Source organism: Cetorhinus maximus, chromosome 9 (genome assembly GCF_964194155.1).
Source record: "Cetorhinus maximus chromosome 9, sCetMax3.hap1.1, whole genome shotgun sequence".
Lineage (NCBI taxonomy): Eukaryota > Metazoa > Chordata > Chondrichthyes > Lamniformes > Cetorhinidae > Cetorhinus > Cetorhinus maximus.
Genome location: NC_135887.1, coordinates 14,896,927 through 14,918,033, shown reverse-complemented (window position 1 = coordinate 14,918,033; position 21,107 = coordinate 14,896,927). Strand labels below are relative to the sequence as shown.

Here is a 21,107-nt window from a genome sequence, read left to right as displayed (position 1 = left end):
AGCCTGCTTTTCAGTTGGCTCCAGAACATGCTTGTAACTCCTCTGGCTTGAATAGCTTCCTGTGCCATGCCCAGTTAGCTCATCTGCTCTGCAGCCCCTACTCTCATCCAAACAAACTGAAAAAACCTCAAACCTGTTGGACAATTGTAAAAGCTGAGGCTCCTGTGCTCCTTCCCCCTGAGTCCCCTTAATTGCCTTGCTCGCATTCACACTCTTCTGTCCCTGATCACTGACCAAATCAGAAGAGTCTATCCCAAGGGGGTGTGACCACCTCCTGGAATAAAGTGTCCAAGTAACTTTTCCCCTCTCCCTGATATGCTGCAGTGTCTGCAGCTCGGCCTCCAGCTCAATAACCCTGAGGCGAAGTTCCTGCCGCCACAAACACTTACTGCAGATGTGTTTGCCCTGGATCACATCGGTATCCAGAAGTTCCCACATCCTGCAATCTTAGCACATCACCTGCCCTGCCATCTCCAATATGTGTTGATTAATAATTTCTAATTAATTATAATTAATAATGCCTACACCTCCCAGTGGATTTTGGCATTGCCAGTGAACTTTACAGTACTGATAAACAATACAGTACTTACAATACTGATAAAATTAATAACAGTAATTACTGATTTACCTGCTCCTTCTGCTGCACTAAAGTGGAAATCAAATACTAGAGGTTGAAAAAGAGTAGATGGAATAAAGCACACCCTCCCCACCCTTCATTGAACTCCCCATTCAGCACACTTCTTACAGTAAACCTTACCTAAAGCACCTCTTTCCCACTTTGAGCCAAATATACTCAGTCTCTGTCTCACTCAGGCTGAAGTCTCCCATCTCTGACCATGCACCTCCTACTGAAAGTACTCTCTGCTTACTGTCTGTTAACCAATTCCCCAACCATACTATTAAATTACCCCCGCTCCACGAGTCTATATCTTGCTTTTTCCTTGGCACCTTACCAAATGTCTTTTGGAAGTATACTGTATGTACTGGCTCCCTTTTGTCAACATGGCTAGTTGCATTCATAAACTCTAAATTTGTCAAACATGACTTTCCTTTTGTAAAACCATGTTGACCTTGTCTGATCATATTATGATTTATAAGTGTATTGTTAAGACACCCTTAATAAATAGATTCCAGCATTTTTTTTGGATGGCATACTAACTAGCCTGTAGCTGCCTGTTTTCTCTTTTCTTTCCCCCCTCCTTTCTTGAAAAGCATCATTATGTTTTCTTACTTTCCAATCTGCTGGGACTGTTCTAGAATCTAGGGAATTTTAGAAAACCATAGCCCATACATCCACAATCTCTGCAGTTACCTAATTTAGAACCCTAGAACATAAGCCTTCAGGTCCTGGGGATTTGTTGGCTTTTAGCCCCTTAAGGTTCTCTGATGTTAATGACCTTGAGTTCATCACTCTTGGTTACCCTCGATTTCTGGTATGTAATTCAACAGTCTAGAAGCCACTAAACATTTGTTCAATATCTCTGCCATTTCCTCATTCTTTATGATTTCTCCTGCCTTGAACTCCAAGGGATCTGTTTACCTAAAAGTCCTACTTTTTTAAAATATTCCTGACTAATCATACTGTCACTTTTTTTTCTCTAACATTTTGGTCACTGTTTTTGGTTTTTAAAACACTCCCAATACTGAAACTTGCTACTTTGACGCATTTATAAGCCCCTTCTTTTAAGATGGATGAATCTTTCTTGATGAGTATTTGTTTTTTAATAGAATGCATTTTTGTTGAATATTTTGAATGGTCTGTGTTTACCCCTGTTTATTTACCCTTGTACCTTTTTTTAGGCTATGCACCCAATTACCCAATCGGCCTTCGTTAGCTCTCCTATGTAATTGACATGTTTAAGATTCATGTTTGGACCTGGAGTATGTCACTTTCAAATTGGAATTCAATTTATGATCACTTTTTCCCCAGTGGATCTTTTACAATGAGATTCCTTATTAACTCTGCCTCATTGCACAATACTAGATCTAAACTAGCTTTGTCCCTAGTTGATTCCACAGCATTTTTATTGTTTCAGGAAACTGTCAAAAGTTTTCTACAAACTCATCATCCAGGCTCCTTGCCAATCTAAATGAAGATTAATGTCCCCCAAGATTATTACATAGCCTTTATTACAAGTTCTGATTATTTCTTGCATGATGCTGTAACAGTATAACTACTGCTAGGGTGCCTATAAACTGTCAGCAGTGTTTCTGACACTTGTTATTCCTAATTTCCACCCATACTAATTCTACTCCCTTGATGAGCCAAGATTCCTTTCTCACATTGGTCCTTATGTCATCCTTCACTGATGGAGCTGCTGCTCCTTTTCCTTTTCTGTCTTTTTGAAATGTATACTCGGGAATATTTACTTCTCGTTACTTTGTAACTGTGACTTTGCAATGCTGATTTGATCCACACCGTTCATCCCTGTATTTGTGCCGCTAATTCATCTGTTTTATTAGGAATGCTTTGTGCATTCAGACAGACAGCCTTTAATTTTTATAAAAGTAACTTTTGAATGGACTTCATTTGTTGGTGCACTATTCCTTCTGCTTAATTTCCTTCCTGGCCCACCATACTTGTCTTTACCCAAATTGTTACACCATTCTATTGTCTCTACTTTTCCCTTTGGATTTCAAAATCTCCTTTCGCCTGGCTTGCTGGGCTATTTCAGAATGTAGTTAGTCAACCCCATTGCTGTATATCTGGAATCCCATCTAGAACAGACTAGATAACGATGGTAGATTTCCTTTCCTAAAGGACATTTGTGAACCAGGTAGGTTTTTACAACAATTGACATTGGTTGTCATGGTTACCATTACTGAGACTAGCTTTATATTTCAGATTAATTAACTGAATCTAAATTCTACCAGCTGCTGTGCTGGGATTTAAACCCATGTCCCTAGGGCATTGGCCTGGACCTCCTGGATTACTAGTTCAGTGACATTACCAATCCGCTGGCACTGCCACCACCATCTGCCCATCTCTCTTTCCCCCTTCCCCAATTCAAAAATTAGGAAGTGGTGCTTCAGTTGTATAGAACCTTGGCCAGACTTCATCTGAACTACTGTGTTCGGTTTAGGGCACAGAACCTCAGGAACAAGATACTGGTCTTGGAGGGGATACAGCGTAGATTCATGTGACTGAAACAGACACTTGAGGAGTTGCATGTTTGAGGATAAGTTGCATAAACCTGTTTTTTTTTAATATATATCCTCTTCCCTTGAATTCAGAAGGTTGGGGAACGATCTAATCAAGGTCTTTAAAATGCTGATGGCCAGGTAGATTTCCAGTGAGATGTTACTGAAGAAGGGGGTGTTAGGAGTGATGTCAGGAAGCATTTTTTTCATGCAGTGGTGGAAATCTAGAAAGTTGTCCCTCAAAGGCTGTGGATGCTGGGCAAGTTCAGAATGTTGAGATTGAATATGATTAACCTTTATTAGGTAAGGGTATCTAGGGATATGGAGTAAAGGCAGGTAAACAAGTTGAGGTATAGATCAGCCATGGTCTAATGGAATGGTGAAACAGGCTAGTGTGATTTGAATGATCTATTTCTGTTTCTATCTTCCTATCCTGTCTTGCACATAACAGTGAAAGTTGGATTGCAGACACTTTTTGAACCAATCTGACTAACGTCGAAGTATGTAACGCACCCAACTTCTGCTCACTTGATGTTTAGTGCTTTTATTTTGACTGTTATGTTGCATGCATTTATGACAGTTGACTACTGCTGTTGGAGTTATGGGCCTTTGTCTTTCAAAGCGAAAACCCGTAAAAGCAAAATACTGCAGATGCTGGAAATCTGAAAGAAAAACAGAAAATGCTGGAAAAACTCAGCAAGCCTGACAGCATCTGTGGAGAGAAAAAAAAGAGTTGACGTTTCGAGTCCGTGTGACCCTTCAGAACTCGAAACGTCAACTCTTTTTTTTCCTCTCCATGGATGCTGTCGGACCTGCTGAGTTTTTTTTAGCATTTTCTGTTCAACTTTTCTGAAGTAATGGTTTATAGGCTAGTTTGGAGTGAGAAAATGTCTCTATTATCATTAATGATCAGCCGTTAACTACTAATTAACATAATTTATTCATAGATTCTGCTGTAATGCTGACTGATTTAAAGTGATGCATTTTATCACAAAGCATTAATCAGTTAAATGCTAAATTGTGAACAGTAGAAGTGAAGATAAATTCGTAAAATGCAATTAGATGAATGCTGCTGAGGGAAATGTTAATGAGGTAGTCCTGTTAGGTAAAAGTGCCAAAAATGTAAAATATGCAGGATAAGTGAATGCATACGTTAGTTTAATGTTGAGTGTATGTAAATATATATTTATATATTTTACATACACATGCAATCCAGTTATAGCTTTAAAATCATCTTACAATGGCTAGTTAATCGTGCAATAATGTCTCCAAAGATTGCATTTTCATGAGTATTAAACTGCCAAGGTGTAAGTGGTACAAAATTGAGGAAGTTGTAATTGTTCCTTTTGTAATCTATTGGATGTTTTATTTTAATTTTGAGATTAATTTAAATGGAGGGGGTAAGATTAAAAAATTCTTGAACTTCTGTATTCATAGTTTGATAAAGCTTAAACCCTTCTAAATTGTAATTTTGTAACTCTCTCCTAGGTAGCCATTCTTTAGTATTTACCAACCGTTTTACATGTGTCACTATCTTATTAGCACCATCTTATTAGCTATCATGTAATGCTAGGTAGCAAAGAGTCTTATTATTTGATTTCCATTACTGCATTATGTAATGGAGCATTGTGTAACTAGTATATTAGCTGAGCTTTGATGCCAGACACATTCTAAAGCCAAACTTGCCTTGTGTCAATAGTAGGATGCACTTTTTTTCATGGCAGAGCAGAGTTGGTGTTCTCAAGTTTTTATTTTGTACAACACTGAATTTTCATACATCTGATAAATTTTTGCCCTTAAAATATCAAGTATGTAGGTGTTTAAAATTTATTACGCTTGTTTAAATGTTAACAATATTTATGCATGTCGATCAACAATGTTACCCACATTTTAAAATTGTCTTCCGGCAGTTGTCTTGCTCATTGTGCCTACAACTCTTGCTTTTTTTTCCTCTCTTCTTCTGTGCATATGCCTGCTCTGCCTGCCTGGGTAGTGCATAACAACTGAATATTATGCTGTGTTGCCAGTATTATATTGTAAATGCTAATGATGGTAAAATAGGTACAGCTATAAAATTAGTTATCTCAAAACAATTGGGCTGCTAGTCTTGACATTCACCTTAAGGTGGGAGTGTTCTCACTTTTTGACACCGGTTACTAAATAAGGTTGAGTCCTGTAAATTGGCAGGCAAAATTTAGATAAACTAGTTGCATTCTGTTAATCAGGAGGCCGCCAATAGTTCTTAACTGCTCACGAGTGGAGTTGTACAAGGATTGATGCTAGGGTGGTTGTTCTTTATCATAAGAACGTAAATCAGAGCAGGAGTAGACCATATGGCCATTGAGCTTGCTGCACCATTCAGTATGATGATGGCTGATCTTGGGTTTCAACTCCATTTTACAGCCTGCTCCCCATATCCTTTGATTCCCTGAGAGACTCAAAATCTGTCCATCTTGGCCTTAAATGTATTCAATAATGGAGCATCCACAAACCTCTGGGGTAGAGAATTCCAAAGATTCACAAGCCTTTGATGAAGAAATTTCTTCTCATCATTACTAAATCTTTTCTCGAGACTGTGTTTTAGATTTCCCAGCCAGGGTGAACAACCACAGTATCTACCCTATTGAGCTCCTCAGAATCTTGTAAGTTTCAATGAGACCACTTCTCATTCTTCGAAACTCTAGAGAACATAGGCACAGTTTATTCAGCCCTCCATCATCGAACTACCCTCTCATCTCACGGGCCAATCTAATGACCCTTTGTTCCATCACCTCCAAGGTAAGTATATCCTTCTTTGGGAACTACACACCATAGTCCAGCTGTGGCCTCTGCAAAGCTCTGTACAACTGAAGCAAGAGGTATTTATTGTTTTGCTCCCATCCCCTTCCAGTAACTAGGAGCATGCCCATCTGCCTCCTTATTGCTAGCTGCTCCTGCGTTCTAACTTTGTTGATGTTCAGAGGGACTTGGATATACTGTTCGTGCACGTTCCATGCCTTTTTTCGAAAAAATCTTCATTTCTATTCTCATGACTGAAGTGAATAATCTCTCACTTCCCCGCATTATACTCCAAAAGCCACCTTGTTGCCCACTCGCTTAACCTGTCTGCATCCCTTTGCAGCCTTTTTGTGTTCCCCTTACAGCTTGTATTCTCACCTAACTTTGTCTCTTTAAGTTTGCTGATGATACAGAGTAATGCATTTAAGTCATTAATATAGATTGTAAGTAGATGAGGCCCCAGCACTCTTTCTTGCAACACTCCACTAGTTACAGCCTGCCAACTTGAAGCCCCATTTATCCCTACCCTGCTTCCTGTCCTTCAACCAATCAACTATCAATGCTAATATATTACCCTGAAGTCCATGAGCCCTTCCCTATTAACATTTTATTGACACATTATTGAATGCCTTTTGGAAATCCAAGTGTGCTACATCAACTGGTTCCATTTATCTATCTACCTGACCAGTTATATTCTCAAAAAACTTTAAATTTATCAAACACCGTTTTCCCCTTCGTAATACCATGTTGACTTTCTGATTCTCACTCTTTTGTCATTATCATTGATCTGGCTGAAGGTGTCAAAGAAACTGCAAGCTTTTAGATTTGTCCTTGAATTATAAATGTGAAAAATGGGTTGCAGGCAGATCTACATGCAATAGGGGAATTGGCCTGTTGTAAGGCAGATTTTATTTTAAATTATAAACTTAGCTTTGTGCACTTGTAGGAGTGACACTTGAGCATATATATGTGTTAAGGTTGCATGATAAGTGAGAGGGGAGGAGGGCCTAAGTGTTACGAGCAGAGTATTGGGATGTATTGTCAGAACAATTAAACACAAAACACATACTAATCTGGCTCCCTAATACTTTGGTCAGTCTCATTGAGAGTACTGTGTAGTTTAGGTCTACTCAATTATGGGTAAATAGAGGTTCTGGAAAAGCTTTGAGGATCATTGGATTGATACCTAGGCCCTCTGTTAGCATGATGGTGCGATAACAGGAAAACTGTTCTAGAACGGCATGGACTTTCTGGAAATTTGATTGAGGCCTTCAAATGTAATCCTTTAGTCCACGTGGATAAGCTAGTCTAGTTGGAGAGGATAAGGCGACATAAGTATAAAGTTGAATAAAAACAAAATACTCCAGATGCTGGAGATCTGAAATACAAAAAGTGGTGGGGGAAAAACTGTTCTGGCAGCATCTATGGAGAGAGAGAGAAACAGAGTTAACATTGAGTCTAATATGACTCCTCTTCAGAAGAAGAGCTCTGAAGAGTCGCCATATTAGACTCAATGTTAACTCTGTTTCTCGCATCATAGATGCTGCTAGACCTGCTGAGTCTTTCCAGCATTTTTACTTTTATTAAATGTAAATTTACCTCAGCATAGAAGAAGTTATATGTTTATGGTGGTATTCTATCAAAGTCATCAACCTTTGGAACAAGTTTCCCGCATGAGCAGTGGGTGGAAATACTCAATGGAGTTGGATGAGTTTGAGTGGCCAATGTAGTCGCACTCTGGAGGTGGATGAGTATTTCAACAACTTGGAAACTCTTCCCAATAGAGGGGATGGTAAACGCTTTCTAGAAAATATCCCTCAAATCACCCAGCACGTTGTTTTCTTTACCTTTTTTAAGTGCTTCTGATCTTAAACAAGAAGCAAAATACTGTGAATGCTGGAAATCTGAAATAAAAGGTTGGAAATACTTGGCACACCAGGCAGTATCTAGTGATAAACCGTTAACTTCACAAATTAATGGCCTTTTGTCAAAATGGGTAATCTCATCTTTAAAATCCTAGTGTTCTCGGTTTTTTTCAATATGGTGTAGAGAATATTTTGGATTAACCGCATTAAGGCCACTATTCCAATGATGACTAAGACAGAATTGATCATAAATCTTCAGATGAAGATAGTTGAATTTCATTATTACTAGATCAGTGGCGTTGATGGCATATGCTTGCAATAGTTGAGTTGAATGATGGAAAATCAAGCAACAGTTTGGATCAAGTTTCTTTATTTGAATATACTTTCCAAAGATGAAGCTGAGTTTTAATTCCATTAATGGTCAAATGTCTAGATACAATTTTAATATAAAGTAGTGCTATTGATTGCTCATGTGAAGAGTGGGGAAAAGAGGACCCAGAGGCAGTAACCACCACCTAGGAGAGCTGTTCGATCCTGTCCAAGCTCTAGCTGCTGAGAGAAATCAATGTGACATCATAGGAAAACCCATAAGTGGTTGGTGAATATTTTGTTTGTTTATCTTCAAAATTCATGTAATTTATTAGTAATTGTAAAGTTTTATTAGTTGCAAGGTTTACTAGCAGTAGTAAAGATTATTGGGAATAGCAGTGTTTAATTATAAATTAAGAATGAATTAACACGTAATAAAGGTGGCAGGGCAGGTGATATGTTGTGACTGCAGAATGTGGGGGTTCATGGACACGGGTGATCCAGGGCAAACACGTCTGCGGAAAGTGTCTGTGGTTCAAGTGTCATTGAGCTGGAGGCCAAGCTGCAGACACTGCGATGCATCAGGGAGGGGGAAAAGTTACCTGGACACTGGAGACAGTTACACCCCTTTGGGGTAAGGTCTTCTGATTTGGTCAGGGACCGGGACTGCAAGTGAGGCAAGTATGGGGACCCCAAAGATAGAAACAGAGGAGCCTCAGCCCTTGCAATTGTCCAACAATTTGAAGTTTTTGCAGCCTGTATGGCAGAAACCATTCAAGCAGGTAGAATTAATAGGAATGTAGTGGGAGTTGGGAACCATATAGTCAAAGGGGATAGACAGTTAGCTGCCTTGATTCCTGCTCTTGGCTGCAGGTATGTTGCCTGGCCGGAGCCAGGGTTTGGGACATTTGGCCTAGAGCAGAACTTCTAGTGGGAGGGGGAGAATTCAGTGGTCATGGTCCACGTAGGCAATGACATAGAACTAGGAAAGCGATTCTGCTGAGGGCATAGGAGCGGCTAGGTGCCAAGTTTAAGCAGAATCTCAAAGATCTCTGGATTACTATTTGAGGCAGGAGCAGATAGGTGTGGAGTAAACAGGTTACAGAGGTAAATGCATGGCTCAAAGATTGGTGTGGGCGAAATGGGTTTCGATTCATGGGATATTGGCACCAGTACTGGGGAAAGTGGGAGCTGTACCATTGGGGCGGTCTTCAACTGAACCGTGCTGGGACGAGTTTTCTGGTGAGTCGAATAACTAGGAGAGGTAGAGAGGGCTTTAATCTAAATAGTGGGGGCAAGGGATCAAGTTTGGGAAGATATGATAAATAGAGAAGACCAGGCAAAAGAGCAAAGTAGGAATAAGGGACATGATGATCAGAGTGTGGTAGGTTTGTACACTGTCCCTTCCTAAGAGTGCACCAGCAGATAAGGCTAGAGGTGACAAAAAATGTAAAAAGACAGAACTAAAGGCTCTGTACCTAAATGCACGTAACATTTGTAACAAAACCAATGAATTGACAGCACAAATAAAAATAAATATGTATGATCTGATGGCCATTACAGAGGCATGACTGCAGGATGACAAAAACTGAGAGCTGACTATTTATGGGTACATGACATTTGGGAAGGACAGGAAGCTAGGAAAAGGTGGGGGAATGGCTCTGTTAATTAAGGATAGCAGTGGTACAATAGAGAGGTGACCTTGGTTCTGGAGATCAAGATGTAGAACCAGTTTGGGTAAAGATGAGAAATAGTAAAGGTAAGAAGTCACTTGAGGGAGTGATTTTTAGGGCCCCTACAAGTAACCACACTAGGATGGGGTACACAGGAAGAACTAATGGGGCTTGTGAGAATGGTATGACAATAATCATGCTTGATTTTAATCTACATATAGATTGGACAAATCGGAATGGCAGAGGTAGCCAGCATGGTGAGTTCAGCATTTTTGGGACAGTTTCTCAGAGTAGCATGTTTAGCACCAGCCACCGAGCAGGCTATACTAGATCTGGTAATGTGCAGTGAGATAGGATTAATTGATGACTTCCTAGTGGAGACACCCCTAGGTAGCAGTGATCATAATATGACTGAATTTTATGTTTGAGGGAGAGAGGAGTGGGTCTAAGACTAGTGTTTTCAGCTTTTTAATAAGGGCAATTATGAGGGCATGAAGACAGAACTGGCTAAAGTGAACTGGGAAATTAGGTTAAGGGATAGGTTGTTAGAGATACAGTGGCAGATGTTTAAGGAGATATTTCAGAATTATCAGTGAGGATGCATTCCAGTGAAGAAAGAGTGTGTCCTTCCCTTAGTCCATCTGTGGCTAACTAAGGAAGTTAAAGATTGTATCAAATTGAAGCATATAATTCAGCAAAGATGAGTGGCAGGTCAGAAGATTGGACAGAATATAAAGGACAACAAAGAATGACTAAAATATTAATAAGGGGAGAAAGTAGAGTACAAGAGAAAGCTAGCTAGAAATACGTATGTGTATATACGCATATGCATGTGTATATATGCATATGCATGTGTATATGCATACACATGTAGAAATATACAAGAAAGGAAGGAGACAAAGCAGGTATCTGTTATTAAGGAGGTTGTAGCAAGGCACTTAGAAAATCTCAATGCATTTGGGTAGAGTCAACATGGTTTTGTGAAAGGGAAATCATGTTTTACTAATTATTAGAGTTCTTTGAGGAAGTAACAAGCAATGTGTATAAAGGGGAACTTTTGACGTGGTGTACTTAGATTTCCAGAAGGCATTTGACAAGGTGCCACGTCAAAGGTTACTTTGCAAAATAAGAGCTCATGACATTAACATGGATAGAAGATTGGTTCGCTAACGGGGAGTAGGGATGAATGGGTCTTTTACATGTTGGCAGGATGTGATGAGTGGAGTGCCTCAAGGATCAGTGCTGGCCCCTCAACCATTTCCAATTTATATCAGTGGTTTGGATAAAGGGACCAAATGTATGGTTGCTAAAGTTGCTGATGGTACAGTTGTGAAGAGGACATAAGGAGTCTGCAAAGGTTAAGTGAGTGGGCAAAAATCTGGCAGATGGAGTATAATGAAGGAAAATGTGAACTTGTCCACTTGAGCAGGAAGAATAGAAAAGCAGCATATTATTTAAATGGAGAGAGATAGCAGAACACTGCAGTACAGAGGAATTTTGGTGTCCTGATACATGAATCAGGAAAAGTTAGTATACACCTCCACCCTGCTCAATCTTACCTTCTCTCCGGTTTCAGTGTCTGCATCTTTTACGGCAGCTTGTGCTGCTTATAAAAAAGGGGAGAGGGTGTGGCCTGCTTACCTCCAACTGTGCAGCCCTCAATGAAGGCCTCAGGAGCGTGCTGCCCTAAACAGTTCCCACCAGGCTTGAGTCAGAAGGTCAGGTGAGAAAGGATTGCCTGGATTTTGAGGTAGGAAACTAGAAGCGGAGAGGCAATCCTACTCTACCACTCCATGGAAGTTCAAGCCCTAGGTGTTAAAGGTGGTGGGTTTGGAAGATGCTGTCGAAGAACCTTTGCCTAGTATATATATAGGGTAACACAGCAGCCAATTTGCACACAGCAAGTTTCTGCACACAGCAAGTTTCTACAAACAGCAATCTGCTAACGACCAGACTGTAACAAAAATACCTGGAAAAACTCAGCAAGTCTGGCAGCATCTGTGGAGGGGAGCACAGTTAACGTTTCGAGTCCACATGACAAATGAGTCATGTGGACTCGAAACGTTAACTGTGCTCCCCTCCACAGATGCTGCCAGACTTGCTGAGTTTTTCCAGGTATTTTTGTTTTTGTTTTGGATTTCCCGCATCTGCAATTTTTTGCTTTTATCTTAATGACCAGACTGTTTGATATTGATTTGAGGGATAAATATTGGCCCTTCTTTGAAATAGTGCCATGTGATCTTTTATGCCCACATAAGAGGGTGGATGGGGCCTTGGTTTAACGGATGATCTGAAACATGGCACCTCTGTACTGCAGTGGAGTATCCGCCTTGATTTTTGTGCTCAAGCCCTGGAGTAGGAGTTAAAAGCACAGCCTTCTTACTTGGGCAAGAGTGCTAATAACAGAGCCCAGCTGAGATGAAAGTCAAGGGGAGATTATTGAACTCTCTCTTGTTGGAGATTGTCATTGCCTGGCATTTGCGATACAAATGTTACTTGCCACTTATCAGCCCAAGCTTGAATGTTATCTAGATCTTGTTGCTGTGGTCACAGTTTCATTTTCTGAGGAGTTGCTAATAGAACTGAACACACTGCAATCATCAGCAAACATCCCCACTTCTGACTGTGTATGATGTAGAGGAAGTCATTAATGAAGCAGCCTAGGACACTGCCCTGAGGAACTCCTGCAGCGATGTCCTGGGGCTGAGATAATTGCCCTTCAGTAATCACAGCCACCTTCCTTTGTACTAGGTATAACTCGAGCCTGTGAAGAGTTTCACCCCCTGGGGCTCCTTGGTGCTGTACTTTGTCAAGGGCAATCACCCAGCTCCACTTGAATTCAGTTCTTCTGCTCAAATTTGGACCAAGGCTGTAATGAGGTCTGGAGGCGAATGGTCCTGAGCAGTGGTGCATAAGTCCCCTTGACAGTGGTGTCAATGGCACCTTCTGTCACTTTGAGAATAGACTGGGATGGCAATTGGCTGGATTGGTTTTGTCCTGCATTGTACATTAGTGTATTTAGGAGGTAATTACAATAAAAGAACTTTGGAGTATGTATTTGTGCAAACTTTTGTTCGAGTAATTTCTAGTTGAAGTAGTTTTTTTAATGCACTCCTAGTGCTGTAGTACCTAATTTTTTGGCAATATATAATGGATCCCATGGCACCAGAAGCCATATTGCAATAACTAAGTCTGCATATTTTTGCTTGCAGGTTACAAATCAAGATACTCTTTCTATCCGTTGAGATTTCCCTACGGCTGGCTTTAAAAAAAAAAAATAAATAAATTTTAAAATCATTTCCTGGACACTTTTTTGTTAAATTTCTTTTCAGCATAGTAAAATTGGCCTTTCTCCAGTTTAGAACATTTGCTCCTATTTTCTTTCTACGGTGTGAGTAAGACAGGAGTGTGATGCCATACACTCCACTTGCCTGGGTGACTGCATCTCCAGCAACACTGTTCGACATTGTCCTACATGATTGGCACTCCCTCCACCACTGGCACAGTCTATGCCGTATGCAAGATTCATCTTTTGGCACCTTGCAAACCCACAGGGGCATGGGAACAACACCACCTCCAAGTTCCCCACCAAGTCTCACATCATCCTGATTTGGAACTATAACCTTTAATGTCACTGGGTCAGAAACCTGGAACTCCCTTCCTAACAGCACAGTGTGTGTACCTGCATCAGATGGGCTGCAGTAATTCAAGAAGACAGCTCACCACCATCTTTTCAAGTGCAATTAGAGGTGGGCAACAAATTGACCTTGCCAGCATCACTCCCATTCTATATACAAAAATAGAATAAACTTGTAAGATCTTTCAAAATTGAGTTTGTTTGGGGAATTTGGAAATTGGAATGCATTTATTTTTCAGCTTGGAAATCCAAAGGACCAGACTTTAGAATTATTTGGCCTTCATTAAGATCAAGAAAGTTCAAATTTTCAGTTGAGAGCTGACCACATGTGGCAGATCACTGATGACAATGAAGAGACTTGTACACCTAGGAAACCACTAAAAAGTTAGACTTCAAGCCCCTGCCATGTACACAAAAAAGAAATTGCCCCCATCTTCCTTTTTCTTTCAAAACTATCCCTTTTCCTCTGAAGCCTGAAAACTCTGTTCCAGTGCTTGACAGTTCTTCAGGATTGGAAACTTTAAAGGGCTGCTCCCTTCCAGTCCTCCTGATCTGGGAAATTCACAGCTTAAGTCTGAAACTATTGATGTTGGAAAGGTGACGGGAAGTTTCACATTAGATTAAAGTGTGCAAGATGCATCTAGCCTGGGCTGCCTTGTGGGCGCCCAAACTATAGATCAGGACTCAATTTAAATGTCTTTTTCAAGCGATTGTTAATATTTTGAAAGTTAAAATGGACATATGTTGACTTCTGGTACAAGTTGAATTCTCTTGGGTTACTTTCTTGTAAATTTTTCCAAATTTCTTGCGTTAATTTTATTAATTAGTCTGCTTGGTGTAAGAAATTTGTTTAAAGTAAATTTTCATATAATTAGCCTGTGCCAAATTTAAGTGTGGTATCTTGAGGTGTATGTATTCACCTATTCCTAATCTGAAATGTAGCTTGAGGGAGGAGCTTGTGCCAATTAAAGGTAATGGTTAACTTTTAGATTGTGCAACTCTGCAAGAAGTCATCAAAGTGTAATATCTGTATTGAAGATTATATGAGAACTGTTGAAAACTTTTTTGGCTTGAAATTGTAAGTTTGCATTGAATAACTTATTCCTAAATTTAATTTGTAATTCAGAGCAGGGATATGAATTCCATCCAGTGAAGCACTGTTTTCACAGATGGAGCTAGGTTCAAACTTGATAAAGTGTTAGCAAATAATTTTAACATTATTTGTATTTCAAAAAATCATTTATTTCTTCAGTTGTATTGTTACTGCTTCAAAAATAAAATATATTAAATTTAGTCACATCCATTTCAGTTAAAGCTTAAGTCTTGTGCATGACAAATTGTAGTTTGGTTTTTGAAGCTGACATTGCTGTGGTCAGTTTCAAATTGTGAATGTCAGTTTAATGGATCAAAAATACATTGTGATATGTTAATACAGTCAAATCAGTATCAGTGCCAAGCAGTGTAAATTGTTCAAAGTTGCTGATTTGAGGACGAATTGAATTTAGATTTCATTTGCTATATTAGTTTTACATTGAAAAACATTCAAAACTACAACAGTGTCCAAATTGAAAACTTAGCAGGAGGTCTGCTGTGCCATGTTTAATTATTTTTTTGAGAGGAGTAAGACAGTCAGCCTTTCTCTATTGAGCATTTTGGTCTGGATTTTGTGGTCAATGGTGAACAGGTGGTGCTGGCTGTTCCTTGCAGACTACACTGAAACTTGCTGTAATTAGAAAGCCATTTTGGTCCGGTGCCTTCTACAGTAGATCTGAAACTTATGTACACAAGATGAGCAACTGTATATCTCCTTAACCAATCAAATTTAAGAATTATTAATTAGATCTGCGGGGTTTGAAATACAAATTAGGATATTTAATTCTAGATCATGTTCAGAAAGCAAAAATAGAGAAGAAAAAGATGGATTTGGAGATATTACTGAAAAGAGATATGTTGCCAAAGCTTTTCGTCTTGCACTCATCAGGCCAAATGCAAGAATGCTAAATTTCAAAACAAATAATTTGTGACAGGAGAAAAGGGTGCTTATTGGTTGGCAAGTCTACTCTGGCCAAAGCATTGCCATGGAGAAATCAACACGGGACTATAAGCTCCCCAAGCCCATGAGTAATTCAAAAAGACTTGAGGCTTGAGCATATTCCTTTTGTTTGCAGAGAATGAGTCCCATGTCTCTTCTAACAAGTGTAAATGAGCCATGATAGAGCTCATTCAGTGCTGGTGCGATGCCAGGCATGTAGGTCATATGTCCCAAAAATTGGCTGATTGAATCAAACAGCATGTTCCTTGACCGCGCTTGCAAAACCCCACAACATCTAGTGTTAGATGTGATTCTATGATTGGGCAGCACTTGCTGAACAAACCTGAGTGCACTAATAGCTACACCAACAACCAATTTTAAGATCATCAGTTGAGCTTGTAACATGGCTTATTGCTGCTTGCTAGAAATGACATACATTCGTACCCAGGGATCCGTTATCAGCAAACAAAAGGAATATGCTCAAAACTTGCACCTTTTTAATATTACTCAGGAGCTTGGGGAGCCCATAGTTCCATGTTGCTTTTTCCATAGCAATGCCTGTTCATGGCAGTGCCTCAGCCAAACAGTCAGCTTGCCAACTAGTCAGCACCCTTTTCTCCTTTAGTACAAATTATGATTGTTTGAAATTTGGCATTCTTGAATTTGTCTTGCTCAGTGCAAGACAAAAAGCTTCAGCAACATTTCTCTCTTTGGCAATGTTCAAGTTCTGTACTATCAAGTGACGATTTTACAGCTAATAGACAAAAAAGGTTTTAAAAGATTGTTTACATTTTTTAAAATTGAAATCTCCAACAATTAAAACCTAAAGGAATGAGAGTACACAGCTAATTATCTGTACCAAAGAGATTGTTTAGCAGGAATTAACCCCGAATATGCCGTTAAATTTGCACTGGAATAGACTAACCCTAACTTTTTCTTTCTTGCTGTGTGCGCCTATCATTTAATAGCAACAACTTAATGCCATTCCATGTATTTTGTTGTTTTGTCCCTCAAAAAAAAATGCCAGTATAGCGCAACTTCTGGAAGAGCAAGTCCAGTCTGGTGGCATCTTCCTGATTTCCATATTTAATTGTGCACGTTGATAGTTTTACAGTGACCACTAAAGACTGCTGTTTGGCTCATAGTTACCCTTTTAATAATCAATGGATGTCTGTGCATCATGCATTGAAATGGCCATGGGCTGAACTATTTACCTTTTTTTTTAGTGCAGAGCCAGCAGATTAACTGATTGCCTGCAATTTGTCCATACTGAGTATCTCCAAATTAAAAATATAAATTAGCAGCTTTTCTGTGCATGTATTGACTTTGGATGTTACTATAAGCCTGACCAGCAGGCTGTTGGCCTGGGTTAAGTCCTGGACTGAACCCACAATCTTACTGATTTCTAATGATGTATCAGAATATTTGCTGTCAGTAGAGGAAGATTTTGATAGGCACAATTTAATGTGGATGCTCTTTTTTGAGGGTAGGGCATTCAAGTGAGTCCCTAGTCTGCAAGGAAATTCCAAGGGGCCACTGAGGCCATTACATTTTTGTATACTTTTGCAAATGTCAGAGCTAGGTTATAGCCTAAAGCTGCAATACCTTTGCATATCTAAATATGCATTTAATACAGAATGAATGTTTTGTCTCAAACTGAATTTTAGTCTGTCGTTTTCTGTCTGCATTGCGGATGTGTTTAAGATGAACACACTTAATTGGGATATAATGCAGAACCAAATCAGTAACCTGAAAACTAGCATCAGCGACCTTAGCATAGTCAGTGATCAAAGGACCAAATTTTCCGTGTAAGTTATTTACCACCTGCAAGTCAGTGTTTTAGTAGCTCCAGTTTTTGCCTCTGCAACAGTACCAAAACAGCTCTCGTCAAAGTCGCAAATGGCATCCTATGTAACTGTGACAAAGGTAACTCCGTCCTCGCCCTTCTCAACCTGTCAGCAGCCTTTGACGCAGTTGACAAAACAATCCCCCTCCAACACACTTCCACAATCATATATTGCTGGGTGGGTCTGCTCTCTCCTGGTTACGTTCTTATCTGATTGTAGCCAGAGAGACACTTGCAATGGCTTCTCATCCTGTTACCTCTGATGGACCCCTCCTATTTCAATTCTATGTACTGCCTCCCCATGACATCACCTGAAAGTGTTTTCACATGTATGTTGATGCTTAGTTCTGTCTCACCGTCACCCCTCTTGACATCCATGTCTGCTAAATTATCAGACTGCTCAACCAGTATTGGATGAGCACAAATTTCCACTAGTTAAATATTGGAAGACTGAGCCATTGTTTTTGGTCCCTGCTCCACTCCATTCCCTAGCTGCTGACTCCATCCCTCTCCCTGGCAGCAGTCTGAGAATAAACCAGTCTGTTTTCAAACTTTGGTGTCACATTTGACCCTCCAATGAGCTTCTGACCACATATTTGCACCATCACTGAAACCCCCTATCTTCACCTCCATAACTTTGTCCCTGCCTCAGCTCATCTGTTTCTGAAACCCTCATTCATTCCATTGTTACCTCCAGACTTAATTATTCCAACACAGTCCTGGCTGATCTCCCACAGTAAACTTGGGTCATCCAAGATTCTCCTGCCACCAAGTCTCATTCACCTATCACCCCTGTGCTTGCTGACCAACCTTGGCTCCCAGTCAAGCAACGTCTTGATTTTAAAGTTCTCACCCTTGGTTTCAAATCAGTCTCTGTCCTTGTCCGTTCTCTTTCTCTGTAATCTTTCCAATCCCGTGACCCTCCGAGATATCTGTGCCCCTCTAATTATGGCTCCTTGTGCATCCCATTAGTGACACTGCCTTCAGCTGCATAGGCCCTTGGCTCTGGAATTCCCTCCTTGCACCTCTGCTCCACTAGCTTGCTTTCCTCTCTTAAGATGCTCCTTAAAACCTGTGACCAATCTTTGACCAAGCTTTTGGTCATCTGACCTAACCTCCTTATGTGGTTCTGTCATGTTTTGTTTTATAATGTTCCTGTGAAGCATCTTGGGACATTTTATTACATATGTTGTTTAATCATTGTGATCTGCATGGAGACCACTGACATGAAAGAACCAACTCTCAAACAACTCCAACAAGAGAACCAGTGGACAAGATTTCACTTGTTTATAACTTTTATCGAACCAAAAACAACATAAACGTGAATTAACAGGCAACTAGCAGTCACTGCAAGCTATAAATTACACATTGAATAGCAGATACAACAAAGATATTCTGGGCAGCCCACTCAATATATGTGGCAGCAATTTAAGGGACAAAGTTCTTCAGAACTCTGAACCTCCAAGTAGAATTCCAGCTCCCTTTCTCTGAGGATTTAGCCTCCATTCCCTAGCCAACAGCAGTACTCGACCAACCCAAGTTCCACGCACACGGCCTTCGCTAAAATGGCATGCAACTGCAGAACCACCTCAACTCTGCTCCCGATGGTCTTGATGGCATGAATCCAACTATGTTATTTTCAAGTAATACACAAATTGCTGCAGTTTTTTTGTATTTGCCTATTCCCAGCCTCTGAATCCAGCCTGCCTATATTGCACCACTGGGATCCCTGAGCTCAAATGGCTTTGTCTTTTTAACTGATTTCAACCAGCTTCGGTTTCAGTTTCTGTTTTTTCCTAAAAAACAAGGTTTAGTTTCCCTTTCAGTTAGCTGAAGTTTCTATTTCATTTCCATTTGGTTTGTCTCAATAAATACAAGCTTTGAAAACACAGCCAGTGCAAACAACAGCTTGCAAACTTTGGATTTCATCACAACATTCCCAAGGTGGAGTCTGTGTAAATACATGTTCCCTCTTTGTTTCAGTAACTGTATATCGACTCCTTCCTTGTCTTTCATTCTTCATGGCATCTGTCTCATAATGATATGAATTATGCAGATATCTTGTGCTTTGTCAGCATTGCTGGAAATATTGTTTGCCAAGTGTTTTTGTGTATTTAAATATGGAGTAATAATAGCTTGACAATGGTCTGCATTGAAGTGCCTCAGTTGGAGTTTAGAAAGACAGGGACTTTTAAGGGCTAATTTTTATCTAAAGTATAATCTTTCTTTAATTTAGCAACTAACTAAAAGTTTCCTTTAGGGTTGGGAGGATGAATTTTCGTCCAGCTTTAAAACAGGAGTTATACAGGCTCTGCTTGCATTTGCAGCTAAGAAATTAGTTAACTGGCTTAAACAGGTTTTCAGAAACTAGATTCAGACAGCATAAAAGCAAGCCATCTACAGTATTGTGTTGGGCTGCATTGGAGTGCTTCAGTTGGAGTTTGATGAGCGAGGGAAAGAAGTGATCATTTCGTTTTCTTCCTTTCCTCAGTAAGAAAAGCAGTGGCCTTGGTAAGTAGGGCCTGGTAAGTATTTCTTCTGTCCTTAGCTTCTCTAGTTTAAAGAATGTTAAAGTAATGGGAGTAACTTAAGGGTAAGTCATGGCCGGGCAACTTGGCCAAGTGGAATGCCCCTCCTGTGCGATGTGGGAAGTCAGGGACACTTCCAGTATCCAGGGCGACCATGTGTGCAGGAAGTGTCTCTAGCTGCAGCTGCTCAAAATCCGTGTTTCGAAGCTGGAGCTACGCCTGGAGTCATTGTGGAGCATCCGCAAGCATGAGATCTTCGTGGATAACACGTATAGTGAGGTGGTCACACTGCAGGTAAAGAGTGCACAGGCAGAAAAGGAATGAGTGACCTCCAGACAGAGTAAAAATACTAAGCAGGTACTGCAGGAGTCCCCTGGGTCCATCTCCCTCTCCAACAGATATTATGTTTTGGACACTGCTGGGGGAGATGGCTCGTACTGCATTCCCTTTGTTGGGGGGAGGAAAGAGTGGAAGAGCAATAATGATGGGGGAGTCTATTGTAAGGGGAACAGGTAGATGTTTCTGCAGCCGCAGACGTGACACCAGAATGCTGTGTTGCCTCCCTGGTGCCAGGGTCAAGGATGTCACTGAGCAGCTGCAGGACATCTGAAGGAAGAGGTGAACAGCCAGAGGTTGTGATCCATATCGGTACCAACGACAGGTAAAAAGGGGGATGAGGACCTGAAAGCAGAATATAGGGAGCTAGAAAATAAATTAAAAAAGCAGGACCTCAAAGTTAGTAACCTCAGGATTACTCCCAGTGCCACATGCTAGCGAGATCTGATGAATTTGTGGCTGGAGAGATGGTGTAGGAGGGAGGGATTTGGATTCCTGAGGCATTGGGAATGATTCTGCGAAGATGGGACCTGTACAAGCTGGATGGGTTGCACCCCAGCAGAACTGGGACCAATATCTTGCAGGGGTATTCGCCAGTACTGTGGGAGAGGGTTTAAACTAGGTTGGCAGGGGGATGGGAACCTGAGTGGGGAGACACAGAGGGAAACAAAGATAGGAATGAAATACAAAAGTAGAAAGTAAAAGTGGAAGGCAGACGAAATAAGGACTAGCAGCAAATAGGGCCATAGTACAAAAAAAAGTGTGAAAATGTTAAAAAGACGAGTCTAAAGACACTCTGTATCAGAATGCATGGAGCATTTGCATTAAGGTAGACGAATTAACAGTGCAAATAGATGTAAACGGGTACGATATGATTGCGATTACGGAGACATGGCGGCAGGGTGACAAAGGCTGGGAACTGAATATCCAAGGGTACTCTGTTTAGGACGGACAGTCAAAAA

General features: G+C 40.4%; 1 protein-coding gene across 5 annotated transcripts in view; it reads left to right on the top strand.

Annotated features, from left to right (window-relative positions):
* The window catches only part of nlk2 (nemo-like kinase, type 2), a 211,650-nt gene that overhangs the window by 38,485 nt on the left and 152,058 nt on the right, over positions 1–21,107 (top strand). The window lies entirely within an intron of this gene.